The 17,374-nt window shown below is 41.3% G+C and overlaps 8 non-coding genes across 8 annotated transcripts; 3 read left to right on the plus strand and 5 right to left on the minus strand.

Annotated features, from left to right (window-relative positions):
- The first annotated feature begins 1,873 nt into the window (after window positions 1-1,873).
- trnan-guu (transfer RNA asparagine (anticodon GUU)) lies at window positions 1,874-1,947 on the plus strand. The gene has a single exon. It is a non-coding gene; the product is annotated as a tRNA-Asn (tRNA).
- Window positions 1,948-3,089: 1,142 nt separating this feature from the next.
- On the minus strand, window positions 3,090-3,161 carry trnag-ucc (transfer RNA glycine (anticodon UCC)). The gene has a single exon. It is a non-coding gene; the product is annotated as a tRNA-Gly (tRNA).
- Window positions 3,162-3,327: 166 nt separating this feature from the next.
- trnay-gua (transfer RNA tyrosine (anticodon GUA)) lies at window positions 3,328-3,415 on the plus strand. The gene is given in 2 exon segments: window positions 3,328-3,364; window positions 3,380-3,415. It is a non-coding gene; the product is annotated as a tRNA-Tyr (tRNA).
- Window positions 3,416-6,509: 3,094 nt separating this feature from the next.
- Window positions 6,510-6,597, plus strand: trnay-gua (transfer RNA tyrosine (anticodon GUA)). Its single transcript is given in 2 exon segments — window positions 6,510-6,546; window positions 6,562-6,597. It is a non-coding gene; the product is annotated as a tRNA-Tyr (tRNA).
- Window positions 6,598-7,775: 1,178 nt separating this feature from the next.
- On the minus strand, window positions 7,776-7,892 carry LOC116674449 (U5 spliceosomal RNA). The gene has a single exon (XR_004328105.1). It is a non-coding gene; the product is annotated as a U5 spliceosomal RNA (small nuclear RNA).
- A 1,421-nt stretch (window positions 7,893-9,313) lies between these two features.
- On the minus strand, window positions 9,314-9,385 carry trnaa-ugc (transfer RNA alanine (anticodon UGC)). The gene has a single exon. It is a non-coding gene; the product is annotated as a tRNA-Ala (tRNA).
- An 806-nt stretch (window positions 9,386-10,191) lies between these two features.
- On the minus strand, window positions 10,192-10,264 carry trnav-cac (transfer RNA valine (anticodon CAC)). Its single transcript has one exon. It is a non-coding gene; the product is annotated as a tRNA-Val (tRNA).
- Window positions 10,265-16,461: 6,197 nt separating this feature from the next.
- On the minus strand, window positions 16,462-16,549 carry trnay-gua (transfer RNA tyrosine (anticodon GUA)). Its single transcript is given in 2 exon segments — window positions 16,462-16,497; window positions 16,513-16,549. It is a non-coding gene; the product is annotated as a tRNA-Tyr (tRNA).
- Window positions 16,550-17,374: the final 825 nt, after the last annotated feature.

Raw genomic sequence — 17,374 nt, forward strand, 5'->3', positions numbered from 1 at the left:
CATGGAGACATGGAAGAAAGTCACCAGGGTGGCAATGTGCTTGACAATGGCAATACATTGCACGGGATGTGAAGGGAATGTGCAATACAGGCCAAATCCTATGGTGGGAATCAAGATCCACCAATGTTTCTGTCCACAATGTCCACCTGAATCCAGAAATGTCCCTGCCAGATGGGAAATAGACTGACAATGGGGTCAACATTGTGCAATTATCTTCAAAATGTCCAACTGAGTCCACAGATATTCCTGTCAGATGGGAAATAAACTGATAACTGTCTTTATGGTCTAAATATGTCAAATATTGCCATGCTATTACCCCAAAAGATCCCAACTAGGCCAAGGGCAACTGGACTTGGTAAAAGGTTCTCCGCAGAAGTTTTGTCTCTTATCCAAGAGACTTCTTTAGTTATTTTTTTACACAGAAAGGGTTGGACACAGTGCCCACTCCCCCACCCATATCTGACAATTGAAAGCTGTGGGGAAAGGGGGGTTCCAAAGCTAATAGAACATTCAATAAGCAGTTCTGATGCACTATACTGGCCCATTCAGGATGAGCACTGTAAACTATGACTGCAGCAACACAAGTTCAAATTTCAGTGATACCTAATTTTTTATGGTGATGTGTATCCCCCATGTAACTCAAAGCCTACCACTTCCAGTCAATACTGTCAAATGTGGAGCTCCTTCAAGTTACATTAACAACCAGGTGACTGGTGGTCTGGTCTCTCCCTCTTCCCTAGATAACATTCTCTCTGAGTTCCATTCCACATGCACTGAAATCCTAGACTCTATTGCCCCTTATCAGATTAAAGCTGTTAAACCTAAGGCGGACCCATGGCTAAATGACACCACAAGGGCCCTTAGGCAACACTGCAGACAAGCTGAACAAAGATGGAAAGACAATCTACATGTGACACTGGGTGTATTAAGGGACAGTCTATCACATACCAGAATGCTGTGAAGGTGGTGAAGATGCCACATCTCTCTTCTGTCATAGCTAGCAATTGCCACAAACCTAGATTGTTATTTAATACTATTAACTCCGTCATAAATCCATGCACCTCTGCTCCAACAGATGTGTCAATTAGTACATGTGAGAAATGTCTTAATTATTTTATTGACAAAGTAGCATCTATCTGGGAAATTACCAGTGCTAATTTTCAGGTATTGTATCTGCTTCTCCTACACACTCAGCTGTGTTTGAGGAATTTAAGCCTGTGTTGAGGTTGTACAACACATGAAACCTGCCAACTGTCCCTTAGACGTTGTCCCAGCCAGAATGGTGAAGGAGGTTTTTAATAGCACCATTGGGGCGAGTCTTCTTACTGTTTTTAAGTTAATTGCTAAGCCTGTACTTTGTTACTTTTACTTGAGTAAAGAAGTTAAATCAGTACTTCTACTTTTACCAGAGTATTTGTTAACACAATTATATGTACTTCTACTTGAGTACGGGCAGTGAGTACTTTTGCCATCTCTGATGGTGGTTGGTATGCAGGTCACTTGATGTAATACAAGCAAATACATAAGGCCCCACCCAACAGTTTTGTGATATGTGGCGTGCAACTGTATGTCAATGATCAAGCTTGTTGCTGTGACCAAGAAACCACCAGCAAAATGACTGATACATCATCAGTTCCGGAATTTTCTTGGATGCCAAATATTTGAAATCAAAGTCAGAATCCAATTGACATGTAAGAACAGTACAATGCACGTCCAGCTTCTACATTTCCGCATGAGTCAGCTTCCCCAATTTCTGAGTAACAGGAAAATAGCCTGATAAGCATACATGTGCAGCTCAACCTCAAAAAGCCATAAAGCAAATGTTTGTGGCTTAAAGATCGAGCTCCCGCTCATAAAATGTCCAACAAGCGCAGTCTCTGTGGCGCAATAGGTCAGCGCAGTCGGCTGTTAACCGAAAGGATGGTGGTTCAAATCCACCCAGGGACGTTTGTAGCTAACAAAGAAGCCGAAGGAGAAAAGAGGGAAAGGAGTGCCGGACCTGTTATTGTTTTTAGGGAGCAGATTTACAGCTATACACTTTGTGGCTCACACAGTGGCTAACCTTTGTTAACATCAAAGATGCTATTTGGACCTCCAGAAACCTGCTGGTAAGAAAGCACATGCAGACCCCCCCATGGATGTGATCAGGATGGCTGCAGTATCTAAGTAGTATGTGTTTTATGATTGTACTTTTGTTTTTGAATGGTACATGAACATATTTTAAAGAGTGGTTTTATATGCTGCGAATTTTGGCAAACTGTTTTGATCACTTGAGGTATTTCCGTGTAGTCTTTGGTCTTGGACAGTTACCTTGCAATCTAAAACTGTATATCCTATTGTCTCTAGAACAATAGTTGGCAGTTGGAGGAGTAATGGCTCTTTACAGTGAATATGCAAAAGAAGATGTTCACAAATTCAGTCCAGGTAAATGCTCAGCCCATATTCACACAGACCTAAACCTACTCACTTAATGCTGGTTACAATATTCTAATAATCAACAATGCCAGCGAAAAATGAAAAAGTGTGATAATTTTTTAAAATAAAGTATTAATAGTTTTTGATAAAGTATTGGCTTTTTACTTGCAAAGTTTTTTTTTCCATAACATTAACAAGCATACCGTTAGTTATGGTCCCTGTGTCTATCAAGAAGTGCAGGTAGTGTGGCCGAGTGGTCTAAGGCGCTGGATTAAGTCTCCACTCTCTGGAGGCCTGGGTTCAAATCCCATCTCTTCCATTTGCATATATTACATAGCTGGAAGGCAACCAATGTGGTCTCTTACAGCTGTGTCATTTGGCCTGAACTGGGTGAAGTAACTAGAATCATCCGTCAATCACCTTGCTGGGATTGTTCCTTGTTAACCTGAGGTTCAATGATTGGTGAAACCTTCCTTTCCAGCACTTTGGAGTAGAAAATCAACAAATGATTGTGGTAATTAATCGTGATCTCCATATTGATCAAAGTAATTGTCGTTATCATTTTGGCCATAATAATGCAGCTCAAAGAGATTTTATCAAACCAGGTTGGGCAAGTAACCTTTCTGTTGACTTCTTGTAAAAAAAAGCAATTAACACAACTCAAATAAAGCTACTGCGATGGCTGGGAATCGAACCCAGGTCAACTGCTTGGAAGGCAGCTATGCTCACCACTATACCACCATCGCTGGGCAATGCATTGTTCACTTCAAATCTTGTAATACATCTGGGCATTGAGACTGAAAGTGTGCTCTATCACTGAGCTACAGCCCCTGATGAGTCAGAAATTCCCTCCAGGGGGTCCTGTGTTTCCACATTCACAAGAATGGGAAGTGCATGAGCATGTGATAACTCCCTTCGATAGCTCAGTTGGTAGAGTGGAGGACTGTAGAGGCATAAAGCTGAAATCCTTAGGTCGCTGGTTCAAATCCGGCTCGAAGGATCTGCTTTAAACAAAAAAAAGAGTTGCGGTAGACAGAGTTAAGCCCTGACAAAATAGAGAACTACAGACAAAAGTTGTGGAATAGTGCCAAGTGTGACCAGAACAATTGAAAAGTACAACCGTTTACTTTAAGGTTTGTACTATAAAGTACAAAAGTGGATGTGGCCTAAATGCTGGAATAGCGCCACCTATCGAATGATGTCCCAAATTTTAAACTTGGCCATTCCTCGTTAGTATAATGGACAGTATCTCCGCCTGTCACAATACTACAAGGACTCAAGGAAGTCCCGGAGAACGCGTTGGACTACTCATGAGGGGAAAGTGGCCCTTGGCTCAGCCTGTGTTCAGCGTGGGAGAAGAACTCTTGATCCTAAAAGGGAATATTGTCAAGCGATGGAAAGAGTACAACTCCTGGACATGAACAACACGTCTCAAGGCGCAGCAGTGTGTCAAGTCTGGGCACCTTAGAATTCCTTTTATGGTCTTTGCAGATAATTTGGTTCTGTTGGCCTTTTCAGGCAGTGATCTACAGCGCCCACTGGGGTGACTCATGAGGGGAAAGCGGGCCTTGGCTCAGGCTGTGTTCAGCATGGGAGGAGAACACCTGACCCTAAATGGGAAGGCTAAGACCCTAAATCAGGCTTCCAGTAGAAGGCACAACTGAGATTTTTTATAATGTGATGTGTCATTGGTTTGCTACCAACGCTAAGGTTGCCTTTCATTGTCGGCAGGATTTGGACCTTCGTGGGGAGACCCCAATGGATTTCTAGTCCAGTGCCTTAAACACTCGACCACGACGACTCAAAAAGTGGTGATAAACCAACTGCTTGGAAGGTAGCTATGCTCACTACTACACCTAGACAATGTGATATTCACTGCAAATCTTGCAACCCATCTGGGCATTGAGACTGATTTTTGCATTAATTAACATAAATGCAAGGAGGTCACGACATCCCACAACACTGTGCTATACAAATTTGCCAGTTAATTTAACCAGTTAATTTAAAGCATTTATTGTTAGAAAGACATTCTTTAATATAGCAAATAATGTATTCAACATCTCTCTTTGGCCTCTGTCTCCCTGCTGGTCGTTGGCTTTGCCGTCCTTGGTGACCGCCTCCGTTAGTCCCTGTTAAAAGAACGTTAACACAACAAAAATATTTACATTATGAATGATATAACATGACGTTATTACATGGGAAACTACTCAGACACGTTAGCCTTCGTTAAACGTTGCTAGTGAAGTTAACTCGGTGCAGTGTTACCTCCCGTCTACAGATACAACCAGTGATAAACACACCAACTTTCTAAATCTCTGCTAACGTTACGCATATGCGGTAACGACATATAAAAAGAGATGAACATGCCACCGTACATTCAACTTTACAAAGACAGCAACCTAGCTAGCTAACAGCCTTATGTTAAATAATAGGTTCAGTTAGCTAACGTTAGCTTGGGGTGTATCTACCTAATTATTATAGGAATTTGTACAAGCATTAAAGCGTTAAGCTTTACATTGATGTAAAATATTAGCGGTGATAACAAATGTACGGCACACACTAAAGATACTTACATTTAAATTATTATTTCACCGTCAGCGATGCCGCTCGAACTCCCGCTTAGGTCCGCTATTATTATTTTCAACGAGACGGCAAAGGCCCGCGATACACATATGCATCCTTCTCTGTCAATGGGAAATTTTCTGAATGAAGGACTCCGTCCTTGGAGGAATTCGGAGGATCCTCGAAATTGGAACGGTCCTTCGACGGACATCGATGACATAGCGTCCTCCTCCTGGCTTTGGAGGATCCTTCCGTGACATTAAGAAACGGCTGCTAATTCATCTGCTCCATCCCAACAAAACAGCGCAGTTTACTCTTCCACAAACATTTCATCCAGTGTTTTGAAATGCCACAAAAAAATTCAATGACACAAGCCCGCAATGACGTGCACTTGATAGCCTGTTCCATTGTACATTTTCTCCAAATGCCATGGAGGACACTGACCTACTCCTGAAGGATCCTTCCTTGGAAGGACTAGTCCTACCAAGGAAGGATCCTTGACATTGAGAAACGGGGACAGATACAGATAATGCTGTACTCGCTCATCCCTACCAGGTAGTTTAAGATCAAAGGGTAAGATCTGTAAATGTCTCTGATAAATTGCAATTCTATTCTCATACACAGTATTATATTTTTTATGTTAACAATACATTGCAGTTCTAGTGTTATTTGTGGTCGGTTCTGCTGTTATTTTGCGCCATTTTCTTCTTCTTGTATTTTGTTTTGACGCCCGGTCATACTCTCTTCACAATGTGTTGCTCACGCATCGTCAGAGCGGTAAAAACTTGTAAGTTATTAATCCTTCATCCATTTGAATTTTGTAAAGAAAAGGTTTGCATTGTGATTTACTTTATTATTCTTGTTGTTCGCACATGGTATTTCTAAGAGCTCCAACTGTGAGAATGTGTCAAGCTAGAGAGCATGCAAGTTAATGGAGGGAAACTCGTTGATTAGCGCCCTCGGAGAGCGGAATAAGGTAAGATTAATATGTGAATATGATTAATATTTCAATTGTTTGTAAATCTACATTGAAACATTTTTTACTTGTGTTTTCTGTAGTTTTCACGGTGTTCATGATACAAATCGTGCCTGGTGCTCCTTAAGAAGAAGAATTAAAGTGACACCCGTTTGAAACTCTCTGCGTCTGAGTCCATAAATCCGAGGGGCCGCTACAAGATCTTCAATCTTCTGAGGTATGATCCCATCCGTAACCGTGCCATAACTGCAGTCTTAGGATTTCTGGATGGGGCCGTGGCTGCTGTTATGTGTATAGCTGTAAATCTGCTCCCCTTTCCCTCCTTTCTCCTTTGGCTTCTTTGTCACTCTTCTTTGCACTTGGTCCCACTTGGACCCCCACAGGAAATTAAAAATGGCTCGTTCCAGGTGAAAAAAATCCCTTTTCTGGGTGGGATTCTCGTCAGTTGATCTGCGAGTTTATGTGAATGTTTTGCAAAATCTAAAGAAATACCCTCCAGGGGGTCCTGTGTAATCATATAAATAAAAATGAAAAGTGCGTACATATGTATTAGGTCCCTTCGATAGCTCAGTTGGTAGAGCGGAGGACTGTAGAAGTATAAAGCTGAAATCCTTAGGTCGCTAGTTCAAATCTGGCTCGAAGGAGCCCTCTTTTCCAGAGTTTCTCTTTCCCCCACAAGTAAAATGAAAAAACACTGCAAAAACCTTTCCACCGTGTGTTCATTTAAATATGGGTACACCTACATGTAGGGCTACGAGATTGCAATATAAGCCTATATATTAATATTAGGATTATAAATAAGTTAAGGATGCATAAAATAAATAAACTTCAACTGGGATTTTTTTTTTTTAAATGGATTTTTTTTTTTTCTAGCTCTGGAGGGAACTACTAGAATTGTTGGGCCCTTGTAAATTACAGAGTGTGGTATAGACCTACTCCAACTGTGAAGGGTCTCGAGATAACTCTTGATACTATATTGATACTATAAATTAAATTTAATTTAATTGAGTCAGTATGGACTTGGGGTGCAGCACGTAACAGGAGAAGGAGAAGTCATCAGTTGGGCCTGTGCCTCGAGGAATGGGGGTATTAATATGACTAGGAGGGGTGGATTCATTTAGACTAACATATTCTCCATCACCCAGCCAGGTTTCAGTAAAACAAAATAAATCAATATCATAATCTGATATTAATTCATTCATCATCTTGCTCAAGGTGACGGATTAAAGACCCAGTTACTTTAACATCAGAGGGTAAGGTCTTCAATCTTCTGAGGTATGATCCCATCCAGAACCGTGCCATAGCTGCAGTCTTAGGATTTCTGGATGGGGCCGTGGCTGCTGTTATGTGTATAGCTGTAAATCTGCTCCCTAAAAACAATAACAGGTCCGGCACTCCTTTCCCTCCTTTCTCCTTTGCCTTCTTAATCACTCTTCTTTGCACTTGTTCCCACTTGAACCTTTACAGGAAATAAAAGATGGCTTGTTCCAGGTCTAAAATCATTTTCTGGGTGGGATAAAAACAGAGCTGATGAGTAAAAGCAAAGGTAAAATCACTGCCTTGATGATTAAAACCATTGCTTCTAGTGTTAGTCCTCTAAGTCTCCAGTATCCTACTCTCTGACTAACTTTCCTTACTGTGTCTGGCCAATTTGTTTCCCACACCCTTCCCAATGAAATTTTTTGATCGGTCCTGGTCACAGTCAGGGGGAGTCCTGCCGTCTCAGTCGCTGTCCACGGCCCATGAAAATCGTCTTGCTTCTATTATTTAGCTGCTGTTAAGACTCTGAGTCTTGTTAAGGATAGTTCAAAGAAGTACAAAAGGCTTGGCCAAACAGCAAAGCTCACCAAAAATAGTTTCAACTCATCGGCGTTCCCCTCCAAGGAAGTCTTTAGTAAAAGGCGAAAGACTTGTGCATTATGAGGAGAAACCAGAGTGAGTCTGATCGAGAGCAGCCGAAAACCCTAGTGGACCCAGTCCAAACCATCACGGTAAGCCTCACTGGGTGTCCAAACTAAAATGATAAGAGGCAACTTGGTAGACTCCTTACTGATGTTTATACCTGTACTCACAATGCCCTTTTTTAAAACACCAGCCAATCACAAGTGTCACATGTGAATAATCAAGGTGTGAGTAATCAGGAAGCTCACATAAGAGATAGTTGTAAGATCTACCAAATGTTTAACTTTACAACCCGTGAGCTGTTGGTACCGTGGTTGCTGCGGGTTCCCAAACCTTGCCTCAAAATGTGAGTCACACATCTTCCCGCCCCTGAGTATTAATGGTAGAGCAGAGTGGTGCAGCGGAAGTGTGCTGGGCCCATAACCCAGAGGTCGATGGATCAAAACCATCCTCTGCTAATTGAATCAGCATTACTTCTATTTCCTGTGTGTTAATGTTTAACGAAGCATCTGTTGCTGCATCTATCTGAAGTGAAATGTCTCCACCTGCTGAAAAATAAACATCGCATGTTAATTATATTTCATCCACAAATATGCAAACTACAGTGCTCATACCTGCTGTAACACCCATAAAAACTGGAGCGTAATACAATAAATAAACTACGTTTAAAGTGCTTGTAGTGCTGTCTGACACCGCTTAGTTTGTGTCAAATGAGCTCTACCACTGAACAACATCCCCTGAAGATTTTCAGATCTTTTTTACTTTTTTCCAAGATAGACTAAGACTTATCTTTATTAATCCTTTTGGGATGACTCACCACGAAGAAATTGAAATATTACGGATTAAAAGAAGAAACCTGGGTAAAACATGTAATGTTAACGTTGCATAAGGCTTCAAAACCTGTAAATGCAACGGCTGTGGCTGGAAATCTAACCTGGGCAAAATACTTGCACTGCTACGGTATAAATCATAGTTGAAAAGTAACACACCTGTTGCCTTTCTGCTGCTTTCTGCTCTGTTGATAAACTTTTCAATTGGTTAGTAGAAGTTACCAGACACGGGCAAAGTGCAAACCGTAGTGCGCTCCCTGTGTCTGTGGATCCTCGTGGAGGCAGCTTGATTGATTGATAAAGTCCCTTATTTGTACCATAAAAGAGATCTAATATTTTATCAAATCAGAGGGGCAAGTAACCTTTCTGGCTAATCTTGACAAATAAAGCAAGTAACCACACAATGAAAACAAGTGCGATGGCTGGGAATCAAACCAAGGTTAACTACTTGAAAGGCAGCTTTGCTCACCACTATACCATCACTAGACAATGCACTGCTCACTGCAAATCTTGGTCATTGAGACTGATTTTTGCATTAATTACCATGAACACAAGGAGATTGCCTTTTAATACTTTTCTCTTTCAGAATAAGAGCTTTTTGCAGCTCTTTGACAGACTGGAGACCTGTTGGAGATGCCGGGGATTGAACCCGGGGCCTCATACATGCAAAGCATGCGCTCTACCACTGAGCTACATCCCCTGAATGTTTTTGGCTTTTTTTTTACTTTTTGTGAGATCATTGAAGAAGAGAAGACACCTGGGTGAAATATGTAATATTTATGTTGTATATGGTTTCAAAACATGGCGGTGGCTGAAAAGTGAGCCTTGGGAAAATGCTTGCACTGCTATGGTGTAAATCTAGTCGAAAAGCAACACATCTGTTGCCTTTCTGCTGGACAACACAACACTCACTGCAAATCTTGTAACACATCTGGGCATTGAGAAATGCACTGGTGGAGACGGGTGGCTTCCAGTAGCTATGAGATAACACAATATTGTTCATGAAGCCACAAACTATGTAGGGTGTTGTTTTAATGCCCCGGATCCCTAACAGGGAGTCTACCTCCTTCAATGTTCAGTTAGTTTTCTGATCGGTTAAGATTTCTGTTGGGACCCCTACCCGGGAAAAATGTTGAAGTAAACTATTGGCCACTTGTCTAGCCTTGGTGTTTCTGAGGGAGAAAGCCTCTGGGTAACATGTTGCATAATCACAAATCACTACGATGTAGTGGTGACCTGCCCTACTCCTACTGTTAAGGAGTTTAGATCGGTGGTTGGAGTCACCTGCTAGACACCCTCTGCTACAATTCTCCATGTCTCTTCTCTCTCTGTCTGTCTGTCACCCCAACCAGTTGAGGCAGACGCCCCCCCACCCTCTTAAAGAATGCCTTTCCTTGTCTCAGAAATAACCACAGAATCACAACTTCCATGCTTGTGCCAGTATTCAACCACCTGAAAGGCGCTGTATTTCCAGTATCAGTTGTGTTTTTTTGTTTTTAAAACACCTGCCCCGTGTGAGGGTTGAACTCACAACCTTCAGATTGTGAGACTGACGCGCTGCCTACTGCGCCAACGAGGCACTCTCAATGGTTGGGAAAATTTCGTAAAATTTGGTCTTCAATCTTAATAAAAACAATGTATGTGGAGACTTATGTACTCCACATACTTTGCCAAACTTTGCGTAGGAATCGGCGTACGCCCGTCCTACGCCGGTTTTAGGTCGTATGCACGTTACATAAATGAGGGCCAATGTGAGCACAATAAAAAGTTCTTGAAGAAAGGTTTGTACTTGTGGACGTTCTAGTTTTTTTCCCAATTCTTCTGGTCACACTTGGCACTATTTCACATCTTTTGTCTGTAGTTCTCTATTCTTTCAGGGCTTAACTCTGTCTCCCCCGCCTCTTTTTTTTGTTTCTTGTTATGTCTTGGCAAGAAGTATTATGCTTTTGTGTCGTCTGTCCATCCGTCAGGCCAAAGAAACAGATACCAGCATGTAACTTTGCAAATCAGTGGCTCACCCTGGCCGCCATCAAAGATGCCATTTGGACTTCCAGAAACTTTCTGGTAAGAAAGCACATGCAGATCCCATTCCCTCAAAACGTGAATCACAGATTTTCCAGCACCTGGACTTGATCAGACTGGGAATATGCCAAAGAGATGTTCACAAGTTCAGCCGAGGTAAATACTCGGCCCACATTCACACAGACCTAAAACTACTCACTTAATGCTGGTTACAATTTTCTAAAATAAACAATGTCAGAGAAAAATTGCAAAGAGTGAAGGGTGTTGATAACATTTTTTAACAAGGTATTGGCTCATTATTGCTTCAGTAGACTGCTTCAAGATTCTTCGAGGTAAGCAGGAAGCTCACATAAATGATAGTTGCAAGGTCTACCAAATGTTTAACTTTGCAACCCAAAAGCTGTTGGAACCTTGGTTGCCACTGTCCCTCAAAATGTAAATCCCAGAATTTTCCTTCCCCTGAGTGTAGACAGCAGAGCAAAGTGGCGTGCTTGGGTCGTAACCCAGAGGTTGATGGATCAAAACCATCCTCTGCTGATGCAGCTCCCTGGATGTTATACAGGCTAATACTTAAGACCTTGACAGATTGTAGCTGAATTTCCTTGATGGAAAATTGCTAAAACTCTGTGTTTCATGGCTTGTTGGTCTGTGGGTATGATTCTCGCGTTGGGTCCAGTAGGTCGCTGATGAGACCACTTTGCATGAATTAAATAATCTGGTTTATTTATTGAGTGTGATGGAAAAGAGTGTCATCGGCGTGGCAAATTCATCACGATTTTACTATCACTTTTTACTGACAAAATCAAGTCTGTGTTTTGGTAAAAATATTTTGTATCAAATGAGATCAGGAAACTGACTCATTCAGTGGAGCCGTGAAAAGACCCCATGACAATCTACCTGACCATAGTCTTTCAAGTCAGTGACAAATCCAAGCTGCATTTCCTTTTTCCCAAAATTCAAGTTCCAATGTTGGTAAAATGTTTTGCTTCAAAAGTAGTCTTTCGTCCAATGTAATCAGAAAGCTCAATCTGGCAGTGGAGCCATAAAAACACCACATGCCAAACAAACTACTTAACAATTGCCTTTCTAGTCACTGACTGATCACATGTACTTGATGGAAAATTGGTAATTGCTAATTGCTGAAAGTGGTTTTACGTGGCTCGTTGGTCTAGGGCAGGGGTCGGCAACCTTTACCACTCAAAGAGCCATTTGGACACGTTTCACACAGAAAAGAAAGCACTGGGAGCCACAAAACCCTTTTGAAATTTTAAATTAAATAACACTGTATATAACTTTTTTTTGCCTTTGTGCTATGTATAAACAAACTATACTGTGTTACAATTATGAAATCAATGAACAACTGCAGGGAAAATGAATTTCTGCATACAACAAAACATTTTTAACTCCAAAAAAAAGACGTTGTGTTGAACGTTAAATAAAACACTCAATGTCTATTTGAGTCCTTGTAGTAATGAAACAAAACACCAAACTTAAATTATCCACTGGCAGTAAACAAAAATGCCGTCCTCTCTCTGCGTGCCGTCATCCTTTTACCGGCGCCGTGCAGTCAGCCGTCAACCTGAATAATAAAATGTCTATTTCACTGAACAATGAAAAAATGTGAATATTTGCAAAATAATAGGCAATTAAAATACTGATCATACTTGGTCAATGTGATTTCTGCTCCTGAACGTCAGCGCACAGCGTCTGCACATCGGGGCTGTACGCGGTCACCTTCATCTTCACACAGGACTGTAAGCTGTCATCTGTGAGGCGTGGGCGGTGTTTGTTTTTAATAAAGTTCATGTTGGAGAACACCTGCTCGCATACATATGTGGATCCAAAGATCGACAGGACTCCAAGAGCTGCGTGAAGCTGACACCCCACCCACGTCAAAAAATTCAGCAAATAGTCTGAATGGTTAGTGCTCCGTTTGTGCAGGTTTGTGCTGTTAAAATTTTCGTTTGTGCAGTTTTGGTTTCTGAGATATTAAAAATTATTTTTTAGCTCCATCTAGAGTTCACCATCCCCCCATATTGCTCCAAAACAAACCAAAGTGGGCTAGTTCGTTAGTGCTCCGTTTGTGCAGGTTTGTGCCGTTGAAATTTTCGTTTGTGCAGCTTTCGTCTTTGAGATATTAAAAGTTATAATTTTGGCCGATGACGTCACCATTCCCCCATATCGCTCCAAAACAAACCAAAGTGGGCTAGTTCGTTTAACTGCACAAACCTGCACAAACGGAGCACTAACGAACTAGCCCACTTTGGTTTGTTTTGGAGCGATATGGGGGGATGGTGACGTCATCGGCCAAAATTATAATTTTGAATATCTCGAAAACAAAAGCTGCACAAACGACAGGTTTAACTGCACAAACCTGCACAAACGGAGCACTAACGAACTAGCCCACTTTGGTTTGTTTTGGAGCGATATGGGGGGATGGTGAACTCTAGATGGAGCTAAAAAATAATTTTTAATATCTCAGAAACCAAAACTGCACAAACGAAAATTTTAACGGCACAAACCTGCACAAACGTAGCACTAACCATTCAAACTATTTGCTGAATTTTTTGACGTGGGTGGGGTGTCAGCTTCACGCAGCTGACTCCAAGTGCATACTTTTTCATGTTGACATAAATGTCGGGGATTGCATTCCAGGTTTCAAACACAAGTTGGTCTGGTTTGGGGAGGTTTTCAATATCACGCCATTTGTGATTCTGAGCAAGAACAGCCTTCTGACGTGAAACATCTTCAAGGTCCGCTGTCAAGCGCTTGAACTTAGACACCCACATTTCTTTGTCGGCTATGTCTGCCAGTTCCATCTCAAGATCAGGTGGACTCACCCCTGGAAATGCTGTCATATTCAACAGGGATGGATCGAGGCTTAGGGGAGTGACAGGGAAGGATAATGTGGGTTTTTCCTCTCTGAACTCACTGAATCGTTTCCCGAACGATGTTTGCATTGCGATGACTGCAGAATGTAAAAATTCTAAATTGATCATGTGAGCTTCTCTGAACTCTCTCAAACTGGGGAAGTGTGACAGTGTGCCTTTCTGTATATCTCTGGCAAGCACCGTCAACTTGCGCTCGAATGCCAAAACCTCCTCCAACATGTGCAGGGCTGTGCAATGTCATGTCTACCAAGAAGTGAAGCTTTTCGAGCCACTCTGGCTGTTCTAGCTCAGGAAATGTGAGCCCTTTGCTGCCCAGGAAGGTTTTCACTTCCTCCAGACATGCCACAAAGCGTTTCAGCGCCTCGCCTGTGGGCAGCCACCGGACTTTGTTGTGCAGCAGGAGATCAGAATACGTGCTTTCCAGCTCGTCCAGTAACGAACGGAACTGACGGGGATTTACACCTTTTGCCATTATTTTGCTCACAATCTGAATGACAACATTCATGACTTCTGTGCATTCCGGAAGAAATGTTTGAGCACACAGTGCTTCTTGGTGCAGGAGGCAATGAAAAGTCAGCAACTTTCTGTCCAGCGACCTCTGCAGGAAAGCCACAAAGCTGTCATGCGCTCCAGTCATACTCTGTGCTCCGTCTGCACCACTGACACCAGGTGGGTGGTATTGATTCCTTCTGATCTTAAACAATTCAAGACAGCCTCACAAACGTCCTTCCCCCCGTGTTTGGCCTTTTAGTGGTATCAAGTTTACATACCGGCAGAACAGCGCTATATCACCTTCGTCTTTAGATTCATCACAAGCAATTGATTGAATTGAAATTGAATTGAAATTGAGTAGGCCACAGCTGAATTGATGTCTTTAATTGCTGTCTGGTGATGTCTTCTGCCATTTTTATGGTTCTGTCTTTGACAGTCTTTGCAGAGAGGGACATATCCCTGATTTTCTGCACAATTTCACTCTTGTTTTTAAAGTCCTTGAACAGTACATTCTGAAATCTTAATGAAAGATTCTTTTTCTATATTCTCCATCTGTAAACGGCTTCCGTGCCTCACTAGTTCCTGAGCGGCAACAAAACTAGCATATGTACTTGAACTTCATCCACTTCTTGAAGTGATTTTTGCTCTGATCAGTCCTCTGTGTCAGTTCCAAAACAGCTTTTTTTCTCTCATCTCCAACCGGATATTTCTGAGCAAAGGCTGCGTGTTTATTCTGGAAATGTCTTGTGACATTTGACTTTTTGTTGTTAGCTAGTTTGTCATTACATTTTAGGCACACTGGTAAACCAGTCTTGTCAGCAGTGAAAGCAAATGAACCTGCCCACGTAGCATTGAACGTCCTGTTTTCATCACATTCTTTTCTTTTCTTTGAATTCTCCATAGTTGGCCTACCTGGGGTCAAAAAGTTTAAAAAAAAAACACTCACTGGCGGGTGTCGCACATTGTGACGTGTATTAAGAGCGACAACAACAAAAAAATAATAATATTAAAATATTAAAATATTTTAGAAGTTACAAGATCGCCATAATCTTCCTAGAATTACATTTTGAACATGAACAAACTAAAATAACATACATTTTAATTAAATACTCATTAATTATTTTCAAAAGCTGAGGAGGAGCATCAAAGAGCCGCATGCGGTTCCTGAGCCGCGGGTTGCCGACCCTTGGTCTATGGGTATGATTCTCCCTTAGGGTGCGATAGGTCCTGGATGAGACCACTTTGCATAGAAGTGGAAGCATGGATTGAATAATCTGGTTTATTTATTGAGTGTGATGGAAAAGAGTGTCATTGCCCCCGCAAATTCATCACGATTTTACTATCACTTTTTACTGACAAAATCAAGTCTGTGTTTTGGTAAAAAAAATTGTATCAAATGTTTCCTGTTGTCAAATGATATTGGAAAGCTGAATCGGGCAGTGGAGCCATGAAAAGACCCCATGCCAATCTACCTGACCATAGTCTAAAGACAAATCCAAGCTGCATTTCCTTTTTCAAGCTGCATTTCCTTTTTACCAATATTCAATTTCCAATTATGGCAAAAGTAGTCTGTCGTCCAATAGATGGTGGAAACTAGGCTTTTCTGCTGTCACTTCTGACCGAAAAATTCAAGTTCTAATGTTGGTAAAATGTTTTGCTTCAAAAGTAGTCTTTCGTCCAATATAATCAGAAAGCTCAATCTGGCAGTGGAGCCATAAAAACACCACATGCCAAACGAACTACTTAACAATTGCCTTTCGAGTCACTGACTGGTCACATTTACTTGATGGAAAATTGCTAATGAATTATTTTTACGTGGCTCGTTGGTCTAGGGATATGATTCTCGCTTCGGGTGAGAGAGGTCCCGGGTTCAACTCCCTGATGAGCCCTGAAGAAAGGTACTGTTTCAACCCTTATCTGTACTTTAAAATCCAATTTATTAAATTAACCCAGATTAGGACCCAGTACAATTGTAGGTCCTGGATGAGACTATTTGCATATAAGTAGAGGAATGGATTTAATAATCTGGTTCGTTTATTGAATATGATGGAAAAGAGTGTCATACGCGAGGCAAATTCATCACAATACTACTATCACTTCTTAGTGGCAAAATAAAGTCGCTTTCCAGCTGCTGCATTTATCAATGTCCGATCATTCTTACGCTCTGATTGGTGTGATATGAACGTTTCATGATTATCACGTAAAGCCTGTCGTAAAAGGATTTCTGCGCTCATATATACCCTAACTCTTTTTTTTGTTTCATGTAATGTCTCGGCAAGAAGTATTATGCTTTTGGGTCGTCTGTCCATCTCTACATCAGAATCAGAAATTCTTGATTGATCCCTGAAGTTAAACTCTGGAAAAAACCTTCTCCTTCAAGCCGGATTTGAACCAGCGACCTAAGGATTTCAACATTATGCCTCTACAGTCCTCCGCTCTACCAAATGAGCTATTGAAGGGAGCTACCGCTGACACACTCACTTCCCATTCTTTTGATAATTAGAGCGCACTTCCAGTCTCAATGCCCAGATGTATTACAAGATTTGAAGTGAACATTGCATTGCCCACTGATGGTGGTATAGTGGTGAGCATAGCTGCTTTCCAAGTAGTTGTCCTGGGTTCGATTCCCAGCCATTGCATTAGCTTTCTTTCAGTTGTGTTACTTTTTTTACAAGAAGTCAGCAGAAAGGTTACTTGCCCAACCTGGTTTGATAAAATCTCTTTTAGTAGCATGATTAATGGCCAAAATGATAACAACAAATACTTTGATCAATATGGAGAATACAATTACTTATTGATTTTCTTCTCCAAAGTGCTGGAAAAGAAGGTTTCACCAATTGTTGAACCTCAGGTTAACAAGGCAAGGCAAGGCAAGGCAGCTTTATTTGTATAGCACATTTCAGCAACAAGGCAATTCAAAGTGCTTTACACAAAATCAGTTAAACAGATAAACACAAGTAAAAACAGTTAAAAATCACAAGCATTAAAAACCGGTAAACACATGAATAGACAGTTAAAACAAGAGAAACATAAAAACCACAAGAATAAAATTTACAGTGCAGCATAAGAAATTTAAAGAAATGATTAGTCATTTAAAGAAAGGCAGCATCAAATAGAAAGGTCTTCAGCCTTGATTTAAAAGAACTGAGAGTAGCAGCGGATCTACAGGTTTCTGGGAGTTTATTCCAGATATGAGGAGCATAGAAACTGAAAGCTGCTTCACCCTGTTTAGTTCTGACTCTGGGGACAGAAAGCAGACCTGTCCCAGATGACCTGAGAGGTCT

This window comes from Etheostoma spectabile, unplaced genomic scaffold (assembly GCF_008692095.1).
Source record: "Etheostoma spectabile isolate EspeVRDwgs_2016 unplaced genomic scaffold, UIUC_Espe_1.0 scaffold00000296, whole genome shotgun sequence".
Classification (NCBI taxonomy): domain Eukaryota; kingdom Metazoa; phylum Chordata; class Actinopteri; order Perciformes; family Percidae; genus Etheostoma; species Etheostoma spectabile.